The following is a 13,686-nucleotide window of genomic DNA, read 5'->3' on the forward strand; positions in this document are numbered from 1 at the left end:
AAGGGTGACGCAGGGTAGGCATTCAGAGACTGCTGCACATGTGAATGAGAGTCACGTCCAGCCCTACCAACGTCTTCAGTAAAGTATTCCTCAGGATGTCTAGTTTCTAGAACTTTCTAGTAAAATATGAAGAAGAGACTGCAAAGAGGCACAGAGAGCTTTTTGGTTGATAAAAATACTAGATAATTGCAGCAGTGGTGACATGACTACACATCTGTCAAAGCTCATCAAGGTATATACTTAAAAATAGTATATGTCGGTAAATTATACATCAGTAGAACTGATCACACACACACACACATACACACACACATACACACACATACAAACACATATATACACACACACACAAACACACACACACATATATAAAAGAATAAGAGCCTGGTGTTTATTGTATTTGGGAACTAAAAAGAACTAAAAGTTAGAACACTTCTTTTAGTCGACATCATTAAAGAAGTGGAGCAGTGTCTTAATGGTTGTAAACAAACATGGCTGAGTTATCGAAATAAATATATGTAGCCATAAAAACTAAATCTTCGAATACACATACCTGATGCCACCTACTCCCTGTCATGTGCCTGCTCTTTATTCTCCATCCTAGCCACTGACTCAATCACTCACTGAGCCACCCAAACCATAACTGGGGTTCAAATTTCATCTTCTTTTTCTTCGACTCCACGTTCAATCAACAGCCAAGCTCTGACAATACTGCCCCCTCGAATGCTGACCGAGTCAGCCCCGTTCCATAGTCCCTGGTCTTGCTTCCCGCTCCTGCACTTCTGCAATGGTCTCAGATCGGCCGTCGGCTTCTTCATCTTGTTCCATCTTGTTCGCTGAGTGAAGCATCTGGAGTCCACATGCACACCTGGCCTCCGTGCTCTCAGTGACCAGGGCAGAGGTCATGTGAGGACACATGTTCGGCCTCTTCTTGTGGTTCCGGGCTCCTCGTCCAGACGCTTTCCTCCACCTGGAGAAATCCTGAGGCTTTGATCCCAGAATAGCCAGGCAGTTAGCTCTCCGTTGCTTTGTTTTCCTCCTCTGGAAAGTGGTCTGATGAGAATAAATAACAACAGTAAGAAGAACACTTGAGGATTTGTGGGAGGGATCTGTGAGTCTGTTTGTTCTGTCCCGGTGCCTGGGACCTCACGGGAGCTCACTAATGTGAGCCAGTGTTATTCCTTATGATTTCTTGCTTCATAATTTAAATTTCGGCAACAATAGGGACACTTGTTTGCTCCACACACGTGCACACATAGACACACACGCACACACACACACACACTCCAGGCTCTGCCTTTCCCAATTCTGTCCTTTGTCTAGATAGGGAGTTCCTCCCACACTTCTCCGGGCCCGGTCACTCGTTATGCCCCGGCTCAGGACTCTCTCCCCTACGAGGTGCTCCTTAGCCTCCATCCACACTGGGTGAGGAACTTGCTCTATCTCCAGAAACAACTCTGTCTGCCCCGCCGTGGCCCTCGCCACGCTCTATTAAAATGACCCATTCCGAGGGAATCCTGAGAAGTGGGAAGGGACCGTACGGCCAGACCCAGATGAAGCTGGGGGCACTGGACTGTCAGTTCTGCTGCGTCTCCTTTGCCATGAGGAGCCGCCCCACCTGTCTGGGGATCTGAGGCAGCTGCCTTGCCGGCTCTCTTGGGTCTCCTCAGCATGCCCACCACCCACCTTTCTTCTAAACCTATGACTCAAGTCCCCCAGGCCCCGAAGGGTGAGGTTCAGTGTGGCCCAAGAGGAGTGCCCTACCCCCCAAAGGAGCTGGGTGGTTTTCCCGATTTATACAGACAGAAATCCGGGGAATATGTGTGGGGATGGATATTAAGGGTGTGGGATGATGGTGGAAGGAACGCAATACTGAGTCAGGCTGAATTTACTGATATGGGGATTTATTGAATCTCTGCTCCATTGAGCGGAGATTGTGGTTCAACGTGTTAGTCTGAGAAGTTGGAAAGGGCTGTTTGGTGTGCTAGTTTGGCTAAAACATGAACCTAGCGCAGCCCGTATGAGATGAGATAAAGTAAAAATGCCAGAACTGCTCTGGGATGCTCTAGAAGGAGGTATCCAAAGGCTCAGGGAGACTGGAAGCTTTGAGTGGATTTGTCATGTGAGACCTGCGCACCCTGGGAGGTCCAGAGAACACACTTTTCAGGGGAACCCCAGCATCCTGGAAGAGCTGTGTGGGTGCGCCTCCTGAGGGCTGGATCTCACAGTGGGATCTGCTGCCACTGAACTGGGAAACCCAAATGCATGGGGGTCAGTGGATCTCGGGTGGCAGGGCATGTGGGGGCACCCAGCTGCCAACAGCAGGGTGGGCGTGGTCACGTAACGGACAGTAGAGTCAAAGTCGCCATCGGAATTGTCTGACTGGCGCAGCCCTACAGCTCTAGCTAGTTATTAGAGCGTTTCTAGAAGTGAAACAGATGGGAAACCTACTAAATTCTCACTTGACCTGTATAAACAGAAAAGTTCTAGGTCGAGTGAACAAAAGTCTAACTTGAGTCATAAAATCAGAATCACGGCCCCTCCATCAATTCTCAGGCTTGAGCCAGTTCACAGACCCGGGACCCCTGGAATGAAGGGGAGACTGGGTCCCTCTGAGAAAGGACCCCAATACGCTGCCCAAAATTTATACTGTTCATCTTTCTCCCAGCCTTCTCCAAAGAGAACATGGCCTTTTACCAGGGTGACTGTGCCCTGGGGAAAGAGAAACAATCAGACATATTGGGGACCACTGGACACCGGCTCTGAACTGACGTTAATTCCAGGAGACCTCAAGTGTCACTGTGGCCACCAGTCAGAGCAGGGGCTTGTGGAGGTCAGGTGGTCAAGGAGTTCTAGCTCAGGTCCCTCTCACAGTGGGCTCGGTGGGTCCCCAGACCCATCCTGTGGTTCTCTCCCCGGTTCTAGGATACACAACTGGAATAGACAAGCTCAGCATCCGGCAGAGTCCTCAAGTGGGTGTGCCCAGAACACGGCAGCACGTATGGGGCAGAGGATAATCTGAAGAGCTATGATATTATTGAAAATGTTAAGAGCACAGGGTTCTGCAGCCGCTGAGTTTTACTTGTGGCTGGTGGCCCGGTTCTGAGCACTTGTCCTGGCTTTGGTTCTGCCTTGTCCGGTCTAATCTTGGTGTCATTGCTCAGCAAGGCCACATGCAATGGAAGCATCTACTGGGGCCTCAGGGGTACACGCCACCACGGTGGGGAGGCGGACTTTCTTTTCCTAAGCTGCAGTTGTCACAGCTGCTGCCCTTGTGCCCACGTCTTGGCTCACTACCCTCTCATTTATGTTGTAGGATTCTTCACCAAGCCCCCAGACCACCGCTGGTTAAATGAGGTCATCTGAGAACATTCGGTTCTCTCTCAGCTCTTTGTTGAGAAAAGATTCTGAAGCTATGACTTCATTTGGGATTCCATTTTCGCTATTTACCAGCTCCCTCTGTCTTCAAGTGGGGATGTCACCCCATATTTTTAGGACACAGTCTACATGACCATGACTCACCCGATTTTGAACTCACCCGGCTAAGACTGGGTTCTCTCGTTTCATCTTATTGCTTTACAAACAGTAAACAGAAATTTTATTTATTTATTTATCTTTTTAAGATTTTGTTTTTTTCCTTTTTCTCCCCAAAGCCCCCAGGTACATAGTTGTATATTCTTAGTTGTGGATCCTTCTAGTTGTGGCATGTGGGATGCTGCCTTAGCGTGGCTCGATGAGCGGTGCCATGTCTGCACCAAGGACTCAAACCAACGAAACACTGGGCCACCTGCAGCGGAGCGCGCGAACTTAACCACTCGGCCACGGGGCCAGCCCCAAGAGTAAACAGAAATTTTAAATGGAAAGATGGCAACTTGAACAGTTTCTTTCTTCCTTTCTTGTGCCATAAAATGGAAACCACCACATTTTATCTCTTTACTTATTATGGACATTCTTTACCAATCATCTATAAACAGTTCTGCAACTTCATTATAAATCAAATATGGAATTAATGTTTATGGGGAAAAAATCACCCAGATGCTCTCAATTCTACCACCAAAACAGACAGCATCAGGCCAACTCCTGTATTATGAAAAACTGAAAATTGGAGTAGTACCTTGCCTAAGGTTACACAAAATGTGATACAACATCATTCATTTTTAAAGTGCTCAGTTTACATGGGAAAGAAGAAAAGACCACTGAGAAGTGAGAGGGGGAGCGAGAAGCACGACCTGAGCAGAGGTGAGCTCTGTGAGGACCGCAGACCCCGCTGTCTCGCCGTCATCAAGTTCCTGGCTGGCTCTCGGCACAGACACACAGCAGGTGCTCAGGAACCACTTGCTACATTGTTGCTTAATAAACAGACAAGAGAGAAATAGCTCAGTCACCACCCCAGCTGCTTGTGCTCATCCAGGAGTTGGCTCTAGGAAATAGAAAATCCTATCTGTTGTCCACCAGAAGAAGCCAATTCACAGTCCTAACTCGGTCACATAAAGGAGAAATGTAGGGGAGAAAATGCAAAGCTTGGCAAGATGAATCTGAAGCTCTTTATATATCTTCTCACCTTTGCTATTTAAAATAGGAGTTTCTAAAAAGTCTTTAGCTTTATCTCTCTGTCTTGAATAGAGTTGAAACCTCAAAATACATACAAGGTGGGGAAACTGTTGGATAAGGGCCCACCTTACTCCAGTGGGATCTCGTCTTCACTAATTACACCTGCAAAGTCAGGTCCCCGTCACAGGTGTGGGGGTTAGGATGTGACCATATCCTTTTGGGGGACACGATTCAGCCCCTAACGTACATCCCGGGGGGCTCCTTACCCCTCCCTTGGGTTGTGCAGGACCCCGGGGGCTCACAGCCTCTCCAGACCCCAGCCCCCACCAGCCTCTGGCTGTCTGCCCTCGTTCTGGTCACCATGGCACCTAGTCTGGCCAGCTAGCACAGCCCTGTGTGCCCATGGGTGCTGACCTCACTACCGTGTATCTGTGGGTGTCTCCCCTCGAGGCAGCCCCTGCTCTCCCTTAGGACCAAGCTGGCTGCTGGTCCCTCTCAGTGCCCACTCTCGCCCGACTTCTGGAAACTTCCCCTTCCCACCCGGCCAGGTGTTGACCCAGGACCCCTCCTCCTTCGCAGTCTCCGGGGGCCTCCTGGGGCCCCGTCACGTAGGTCTCGTCTTCTCGGAAGATGAAATGTGTAGTGGCTCAGTGGACCTTTTTCATTTTCTTCAAGGCGGCTCCCCGGTCCCTCTCCTGAAAGCCGACTGTCGTCCCCCGCCCCCGAAGGCTGGCCACCCAGAGCGCAGGGTCCCCGCCCCGCAGCCCGCCTCGTCCTCACCCGCCGCACGCTCCATCCTTATAGCCTCCCTCTGGCCGGGCTGTGGAAAACAGCACGAAAAAGGAAAAAATGGGAAAGGGAGAGAAAATACACTGAGAACAAGAGACAGGAAGGAGTAGTCGAATAAAGGGTTACTCTTTTTAAGCAGAGGGGCGGAGGATAAATATCACGGAGAGGGGTGTCGGGGAGGAGCTTATGAAACCAGTTCTCCGGAAACAGGCGGTGTTATTAAAAATTCCTGCAAGGCCTTCTTGTTAAAAATAAACGTCTAACAATAAGTCAGTCACAAGAAGACAACTCCTGCAGGACCCCACTTACCGGAGGTCTAGAGTCGTCGGAGTCACAGGACGGAGCCCAGAAGGAGCTGCCGGGGTGTCCGCAGGGGCCCGGAGTCGTGTGTAACACGACAGAGCTTCAGCTGTGCAAGACGAGAAAGTTCTGCTGGTTGCACAGCAATGTGAATACATTTAACACTCCAAAACTGTACACTTAAAAAGGGTTAAGGTGGTCAACTTTATTATGCATATTTAACCACGATTGTAAAAATTTAAAAATAAAAATAAATAAACATGTAACATTTTCTTCAGTTTAACGTATAAACTGTTTGCCTTTCACCACTCTGTCCATCTCTCTAGTGTTCAGTCTTATTCAAGGTTCCTTTTCCTGTGGTGCATATTAGAAATTATCCTGGGCGTGTGGGCGGCCAAGAGATGGCAATCCTAATCCACATCGGGAGATCTGAAGAGCGGTGGGGAAAGAATGTTGAGGGAATCCAAAGGCCAGTCTGGACAGAGCATTTGGCAGCCAATTAGGGAAAGAGGTGGCCCTCTCAATTTGACTGGGGCCAGCGTGCAGAGTGGGGAGCCCCGGCGCGGGCAGTTTCCTCCAGAAGCTCCAGGAGGGGCCCCCTGATGGTGCCTTCCCACTCCTTCACGGGCATCGAGCGGTGAGGGCCGCGGAGAAAAAGCAAGTAGCAGCTTTAAGCCAGTGCCAACTCGTCCATGTGAAGGAGTGAACCGCTCATTTCTTCGCTTGAAACCTCTCACTGTTGTCAGCCCGTGTGGTTCCCTGAGCTTGAAGGTCTCTACCCTGTCCCAAGGGTTAGCAGGGGCTGGAGCTCAGTACTGACCCCGAGCTGCCGAGATGGTCACCAACGAACGGAAGCCAGAACCTAGACCTTGGAAAAACTGCACCAAGCCTGCATCAGGGCCTTTAACAGACGTGGTGCTGAGGAACCCACATTTATTCCAGAGACCCCTTGATTCCCCCACTGCAGGCAGACGGCTGCCCTTTCTGGGGAGCGGCTGTTTTGCAAGGACCATTATGGATGCAGAATAAGGGAGAATGCAGCCCCGGGCTCTGGTTCCACTGCTTCCCTCTCGGTCACTCTGCATTGTGCTCCAGAGGTGGCCCCGAGGGGTTTGGTCCCCGGAGCACCAAGATGGTTAAACGAGGAATGAGGTACAAAGATGTCCTGAAACAAAGGTGCAGTTACTACAGTTCTGTCCACTCACCAGACACAACTATTACAACTCTAACCTCTTTCTCACTCTTTCTACTAAACTATAATGTCAGCGTGTGACTACTATGAGCGAAGATGAGCTTTCGAGCTAGCAATCACGGATCTAATTTCATTTGATTCTGCCCTGCACTTACTGTTGATGGCCAATAGGGGGTGTCACTCAACAGTTTTTGCTATTCTGCTCTTGACGTCTCAACAAAAAATGTAAGATCTCGAATTTCAACTCATTTATTAAAAATAAATATTTAACTCCTTGAATCTTATAGGATTATCACTCTCATTAATTTCACTTATGTATTCTTTAGTCTCAAAACTAACTTTCCTAAATGTCTACAAATAAACTTTAAAGGACATAGATGGATTTTTAAGTCGCTCTTTAAATTGAAGCATAGCATATGTAGAGAAAATTCACAAGTCATAAATGTGCAGCTAGAAGAATTTTAATGAAGGCAACACATCTGTGGGATCCCCCCTGGGGCGAGATTTAGAACATTGCCAGAAGATTCCCTCATACCCCTTTGCAATCATTATTCCCCTCAGAGTAAGTACTCTGACTTGTTTCATCATATGTTAGTTTTTCTGTTTTACACTTTATATTGCTGAACCACACAATGTGTCTGGACTCTTTTGCTCAATATTGTGTTCACGAGATGGTCCCTGTTCTGAGTGGAGCAATAGGACCTGGTGTGGGGTGTGGCTCACGTCACCGCAATGCAGTGCTCTGCTGTGTGACCACGCCGTGCTGAGTCCTCTGTCCTGCTGCTGTGGGCATTCCGGCTGCTCCCAGATCTGGGCTACTGTGAGTTATGCTGTTAGGAACTTTCTTGTGTGTGTCTTCGTGCACGTCTGCACGCACTTCTGATAGATACGTACTCAGGAGTAGAGCTGCTCAGTCGTAGAGTATGCACACAGTAAACTCAGGAGGTGCTGCCAAACAGGTTTCTGGGAAAGTTGCATCAATTTACACTCTCACCAGCTGCATATGGGCGTTTCCATTGTTAACTCTACACGTTCTCTGAGCAGAGGCAAATACATCTGCCCAGGCTTCTGAACAGGCCCACCGCCTCTCAGTGCGGACTGCTCCTGGCCCCTCGGTGACGTCTGCCAACCCCTCCTGCTTAGGCCCGTGGAATCTGACGGATAACCTCCATGGCACTAGTGACTCATCAGGGGCTGCAGGCTGATTTCCTAGGATGAAAGTCACACCCCCTCAGATGCTTGTCCCCATCTGTCTTGTGGCCACAGCTGTGTTTGCAGAATTCCCAGCTTAGAGGTTGGGCGGTGATCTGGGGCCGAGGGACAATGCTGCTGGCTCCACAGAGACCCCATCTGTTAGGACGGGTTCTACCAGCTTCTACCTAAATGAGCCAATTAGACACAGAGCATGCTTTCTGGAACCAAAATAAGAGCTTTGTGTATTTGTAAAAAGTTAGTTGTAATGAAGAAGTCTTTTTTTCTGTTGTAGTAAAATATATAAAACATAAAACTGGCCATTTTAACCATTTTAAGCGTATTAAGCACATTCACACTGTAGTGTAACCATCCCCACCATCCACCTCCAGAGCTTCCTCATCTTCCCAAACTGAAATTCTGTCCCCATTCGACACTAACTTCCCTTCCCTTATCCTCCCACCCCTTGCACCCATCCTTCTACTTTCTGTCTCTATGAATCTGACTACTCCAGGTCCTCATATGAGTGGACTCACAGAGTATTCGCTCTTTTCTGTCTAGCTTATTTCACTGAGAAGAATATCTTCAAGGTTCCATGTGGCAGCACGTGTCGGAATTTCCTTCCTTTTGCAGGCTGCATCATAACCTGCTGTATGAATGCAGCACATTTTGTTCATCCACTCGTCTGCTGAAGGACGCTTGAGCTGTTTCCACCTTTTGGCTATTGTGAATAGTGCTGCTATGCACATGGGCGTGCAAATATCACCCAGTGCCTGCTGTCGGTTCTTTCGGGTATACACCCAGAAGCGGAATTGCTGGATCCCATGCTGCTTCTATGCCATGTCTTTTGAAGCACGCCACGCTGTCTTCCACAGCGGCTGCAGAGTTCACGTTCCCACGTTAAGAATTCTAATTGCGTTGCCAGGGCTTTCTTTTCTTGGTTTGAAGGTTTTTAACTGTAAATTCAATTTATTGAACAGATATAGGGCTATTCCGATGATTTCTTCTTTAATGGGCTTTGTTAGTTTCAGCCTTTCAGGTAAGTTGTCCGTCTAACATAAGATATTTTTGGCGCATGACTCCTCCATCGCTGTTTCTTTCTGCGGACAAGGTTTCTCAGCACTGATAGCGATAACATTTTACAAGGGATGAACCTGGTGCTTGCAATGCCCACTCAGGTGTCCTCTTGGGCTCAGCTAGACATGCAGACTCATGAAGGCAGCAGGGCCATGCACGGAGGGACGTGGGCAGGACCACATGGTGCCCTGGGCAGGCTCAGGTGCTTCTCTCAGGGGAGGTGTCTGCACAGCGGTCTCGCAGCAGTTTGGGGACAATTTTCCGGCCCCCCAAGGGACAGTTTGAGAATGAGGAAACAAGACTATACAGGTAGGGCTGTGGAGAAGCCTGGCCTGAAAACCCAGGTCCTAAGTAGGCACTGCTGTCTCCTGTAAAACTCTCGGATGGCTTCCAGGGTGTTCTATCACCTCTGGTCACCTCGTTGGTGAGGAGAGGAGCCCCTGCCTGAACACTGGACGCAGCAGCAGCAGCTCATTAGTCACGTGCGCTCACAGCCCAGGGAGGGCAGCACGTGGCACACGGGAACAGAACGAACCAGCCGGGCTGCGGGAGGCAGGCTTTGTAGCGACAAGAGGGTGGGGTGACCACTGGTTCCCACCCGAGGATGTGACTGACTGACTGACTTGTTGAACGATTCCATGGGCTGGCAGGGAGGGGAAGCCCAGTAGGCTCAGGGCCAGGTGGGGCACAGCTGCTCCGGCTGATGGGGGAGCCAGCCAATGGGGAGCACTTCTTGCTGGGTGGGGGGCACATCTGGTGAGGACAGGGGCCTCGTGGTTAGGCCTTTGGGACTTGTGAGGCTCAGAGACGTCAAGGCAGCACACAGAATGGTGGGTCTTAGAATCCACAGGGCAGGGACGTGCCTAGGTAGAAGTGTCACCACACTAGGGCCCCCCACCATTCAAGTTCACCCTGTCTCGATGCAGGACACTGGGCAGCAGCCACGTTCATCATAAGTAATGCAATCTGGTGACACAGGGTGACAGCTTTACAAAGCTTTCTGGGGAGCAGAGCTGGGATATGAACCCAAGGTTGAATTTCCATATCAAAGGAGAAAACTTTAACACAAATGCTGAACTTTGTCTCAGGCTAGTAACAGGAAATATTAATCCACAGACACGTGAACTAATTGAAAAAGTATAATAGCCCCTTCCATCACATTAAAACAATCATTTCCAGAATTATTTTTTATATTTAATACTCAGTTATAAATATTAGTGTGCTTCATTGTTTTTACCAATTGTGGACTGATAAAAATTATAGGGATCATACAATCTAGAATGTTTTTGACACCTAGAGCTTTATGATCACATTTTAAAAATATATATTTCTATTTACATATGTACTTTGTCTGCAGAGAAGTTAGAATGATTAATAAAAGTCCTAATATAAAAGTATATTACGTTAAGATAAATTCTGTGGAGAAACTACATTAGAAATACAATTTTAAGGAAAAAAACAAGATGTAAAATTACAGACTTTTAAGGAAGAACTTGTGATGGATAATGGTGGGTGTGAAATTTGCGTGGTCTGTAGATTCCACTGGACACCAGCAAAGGGTGACATGAGCTTGCTGTTAAGTCAGTGTTTACGATACACTGAAAATTACGTCCTTTGCAACTATTTTAACTTATAATGAAAACCTTTAGATGTCAGATTAAAAATATACCAGGCTATCACCGTTTTTCATGAGTAAAAATATACGACAACCACTACTCTAAACTCCAGCTTATAACGGGATGGCGGTTGTATTTGGGGGCGTAACAGGGCAGGTATCAAATACCTTTGTCACCTGGCCCGTTGCCTGGGAGATGAGGGTCCCATTGTATTCTGGAGTAGCTGACCCAGGATGGCTGTAACTGCATCTGTGCTGAATGCTTCCATTGTTTTGTAATAGAAAATATTAGCTTGAAGGCAGAATATTAAAAATTATTAAGATGTAAGACATACAGGCACCTGGAGAAAAATTTTAATGTGCCAGTGAGAATGAACTTAAAATTACTCTGTGAGTCTGGGTTTTGGAGGCTGGGTTATGAATCAATTCTTTACATAGCAATGGGTGTACACATCTTAACTTTGGCATATCCTTGCTGTACAAATTGTCCATGTAGCTTGAGTTCTTTCTAGGCAACAGACAAACCACTCAGCTGACCAGTAGGTCAACCCGGTACTTTCATCCAGCCCATCAGCTCATTCAGAAGCTGCGATAACTGCGACATACTGAATAAAATGAGATGCCGACGTGACTGAAGACAGGCTCTGTGGTGCCTGGGTCTATGCTGGAACGTGCGTCCCGCCCTTCCCCTGAGACCTGCACCCCCTCTGGCGCCCCCGCCCTCCAGAATCGCCAGCCTAGAGGCGGAGAGTGTAGAGAGGTTGCTCTTCAGAGTCCACGGCGACAGATTCTGTGGTGCCCCGGGATGGGGCGGCAGTCCCTGGTTAACTGGCAAGAGGGACGGGCACAGACAGAGGAAAGGGCTGTGCCTTCCTTGCCACTATTCCAGCCACGAGCACACGGTTGAACTTGTAGTCGACCCACAAAACCCATATCAATGTTGAACCGTTTGGAGGAAAAACGAGAGGAGGTGGGACATTTTCAGACCTAAGTGGGGCAGAGCGGTCTCGCCAGAGGTGGTAATTCATCTGTAGAAACATTGTTTGGAGCCTGGACCCAAACTTTGCAGGACTGAAACTAGAACCCGGCTGTGTGTAGGAATGGGTGGGTTCAAATGAGCCAAACCTGCAATAGGTGTAGACTCAGAATGCCAGCTTACCACCAAGTTAGAAGAAGACAATGGTCGTGGGGACTAGCCATCCGAGTCTTCTTGCCAGAACACGTGTCCGCCCTCGGGAGGTCTTGAGGGGAGCCCAGAGAGCGGTGCCTCAGCACAGCCGGTGGGAAACCTCCCGCCAGCCAGCTCTGACAGTCTGGCGCCCGTCGCTGTCCCACGGGCTGCCACGAAGGCTGAGGTCTGTGGCCCGGCCACGCCCTCCCCTCCAGTCCTGGGGCTTCTCGCTCCTGACCCCACGTTCTAGCTTCACGCTGACTTCCCCATGTTGTCAGAATGTTCTTTTTCACACAAAAGCCTCTCCAGTTTACTGATCAGCTGGCCTCGGGGGGAAGAACACAGAAAGTGCCTTTCTCCTTCTCCCCACAGCCCTTCAAGCAGCTCTGTCCACTCGTTCCTTGGGGCATCCGGAAACGCACCACAGGAAATCGAGGGCAGAAGCTGGAGCTTTGCTGGTTGTTGTCAGGTGCTAACAAAAAATCACATTTTTTTGGTATAAAAAAATCCCAGCCCATTCTAACAGTAAGCCTTCCATTTCTCATTCAGTTTTAAATGTCTCTCTACCCCAGCCCAGCCCCAACGTTGACCCGGGACTCGGCGTGGGGGAGGCGTGGGGGTGTGTCCTTCTCTCTCATTGCCTCCTGGACTTGTCCCCCCTCCTGTCACGGTGCTCCCCCGGCTCCTCTTCCTGACGAGAGGAAGGGAGAGGTGAGGCAGGGGAAGTTCCCACCTGTGGGTAGAACTGGTGTCTTCTTCCCGTGTGGGTCCTTCCAGAAGCCCTCGGGGACCTCCACCGACAGCTCCCTGGTGTGCATGGTGCCTCCTGCCATCTGCTCCTGAGCATCAGGGGACCCCCAGACCCTTCTTTTGGTGTCACCTCACCTCTCCAGAGGCCCGCTTCAGAGTGACCTTTCAGGAGTACCCAAGTCTGCATTCAGGGTCCTCGTCCAGCCCCAGGGAAACATGACTGCTCCCCGTCCCACCATACTCAGGGCACCAGCTGTCCCCACGGCAGCCACAGCCTGCTCGGGAACTTGCCGCTGCACCCCACCAATCCAGGGAGTGGGTCCCCCTAGCTGTCCTCTCTTACTTGGGTGAAACACACGCCTCCTCTCTCTGGCGGGAGGAGCAAGATGCTCAGGACCTTCCAAATGAGGCTCCCTCTCTCTCCTGCCCCCCACCTCATTCTCAGCCTTCTCTCATTTAGCCTGGAGATGGTGATGAGGGGGCGCTGGCAGAACCCTTGCTTCCTGGTGCCCCCATCACCTTATTTTAGAACATGGGGTCCCTAGGCATTTCTCTTTATCAATACCACTGCCCTTTTGTTTCTTCCTTTAGCTCAGTGGCTTTTCTAGTGGGCTGATCATGCCACCCCACATATTCTTGGCTCCTATTTCCCTTGAAATTTTCCTCACTCTTTGCATCTAAGCCATCGCTCGTCTGCCTCGACTGGCTGTTCCACTCTTCAGATTCCTGTGTCAGCGAGCGTCCCACCAGGAGGACAGAAGCCACGCTGGTCCGTTGAACACACGGAATTTAGTCTAGGGAGCTGTTGTTGAATTGGACATATTGGAGGACCCCTGAGGTTGCATGGGTGCTGAAGTTGCATGGGGTGCTGAGGTTGCACGGGGAGATCCTGAGAAGGCAGCTGCCCGCCAGAGCTGGAGGAGCACCGGGGAGGGTGGGCTGTCAGCACTGGAGGCTGAGGACCTGCCTGGCAGAATGGGGCCTCCTCCCGAGTTCCAGCCCTTCTCTGTGCGGCCCACCTCTGGGAGACTCACCGGGGCCAACTGGGTG

At 49.7% G+C, this 13,686-nt stretch overlaps 1 long non-coding RNA gene across 2 annotated transcripts; it reads right to left on the reverse strand.

The window, feature by feature from the left end:
* Positions 1-369: 369 nt before the first annotated feature.
* LOC102149511 (uncharacterized) lies at positions 370-13,605 on the reverse strand. Of its 2 annotated transcripts, XR_011428100.1 has the most exons (3): positions 5,650-13,605; positions 4,230-4,349; positions 370-1,053 (listed from the first exon to the last, which is right to left on the reverse strand). It is a non-coding gene; the product is annotated as an uncharacterized lncRNA (long non-coding RNA). The 2 variants fall into 2 exon arrangements; XR_011428099.1 differs by lacking the exon at positions 5,650-13,605 and having other exon boundaries at positions 4,230-5,259.
* Positions 13,606-13,686: the final 81 nt, after the last annotated feature.

The sequence above is a fragment of the Equus caballus genome, chromosome 17, assembly GCF_041296265.1.
Source record: "Equus caballus isolate H_3958 breed thoroughbred chromosome 17, TB-T2T, whole genome shotgun sequence".
Classification (NCBI taxonomy): Eukaryota; Metazoa; Chordata; class Mammalia; order Perissodactyla; family Equidae; genus Equus; species Equus caballus.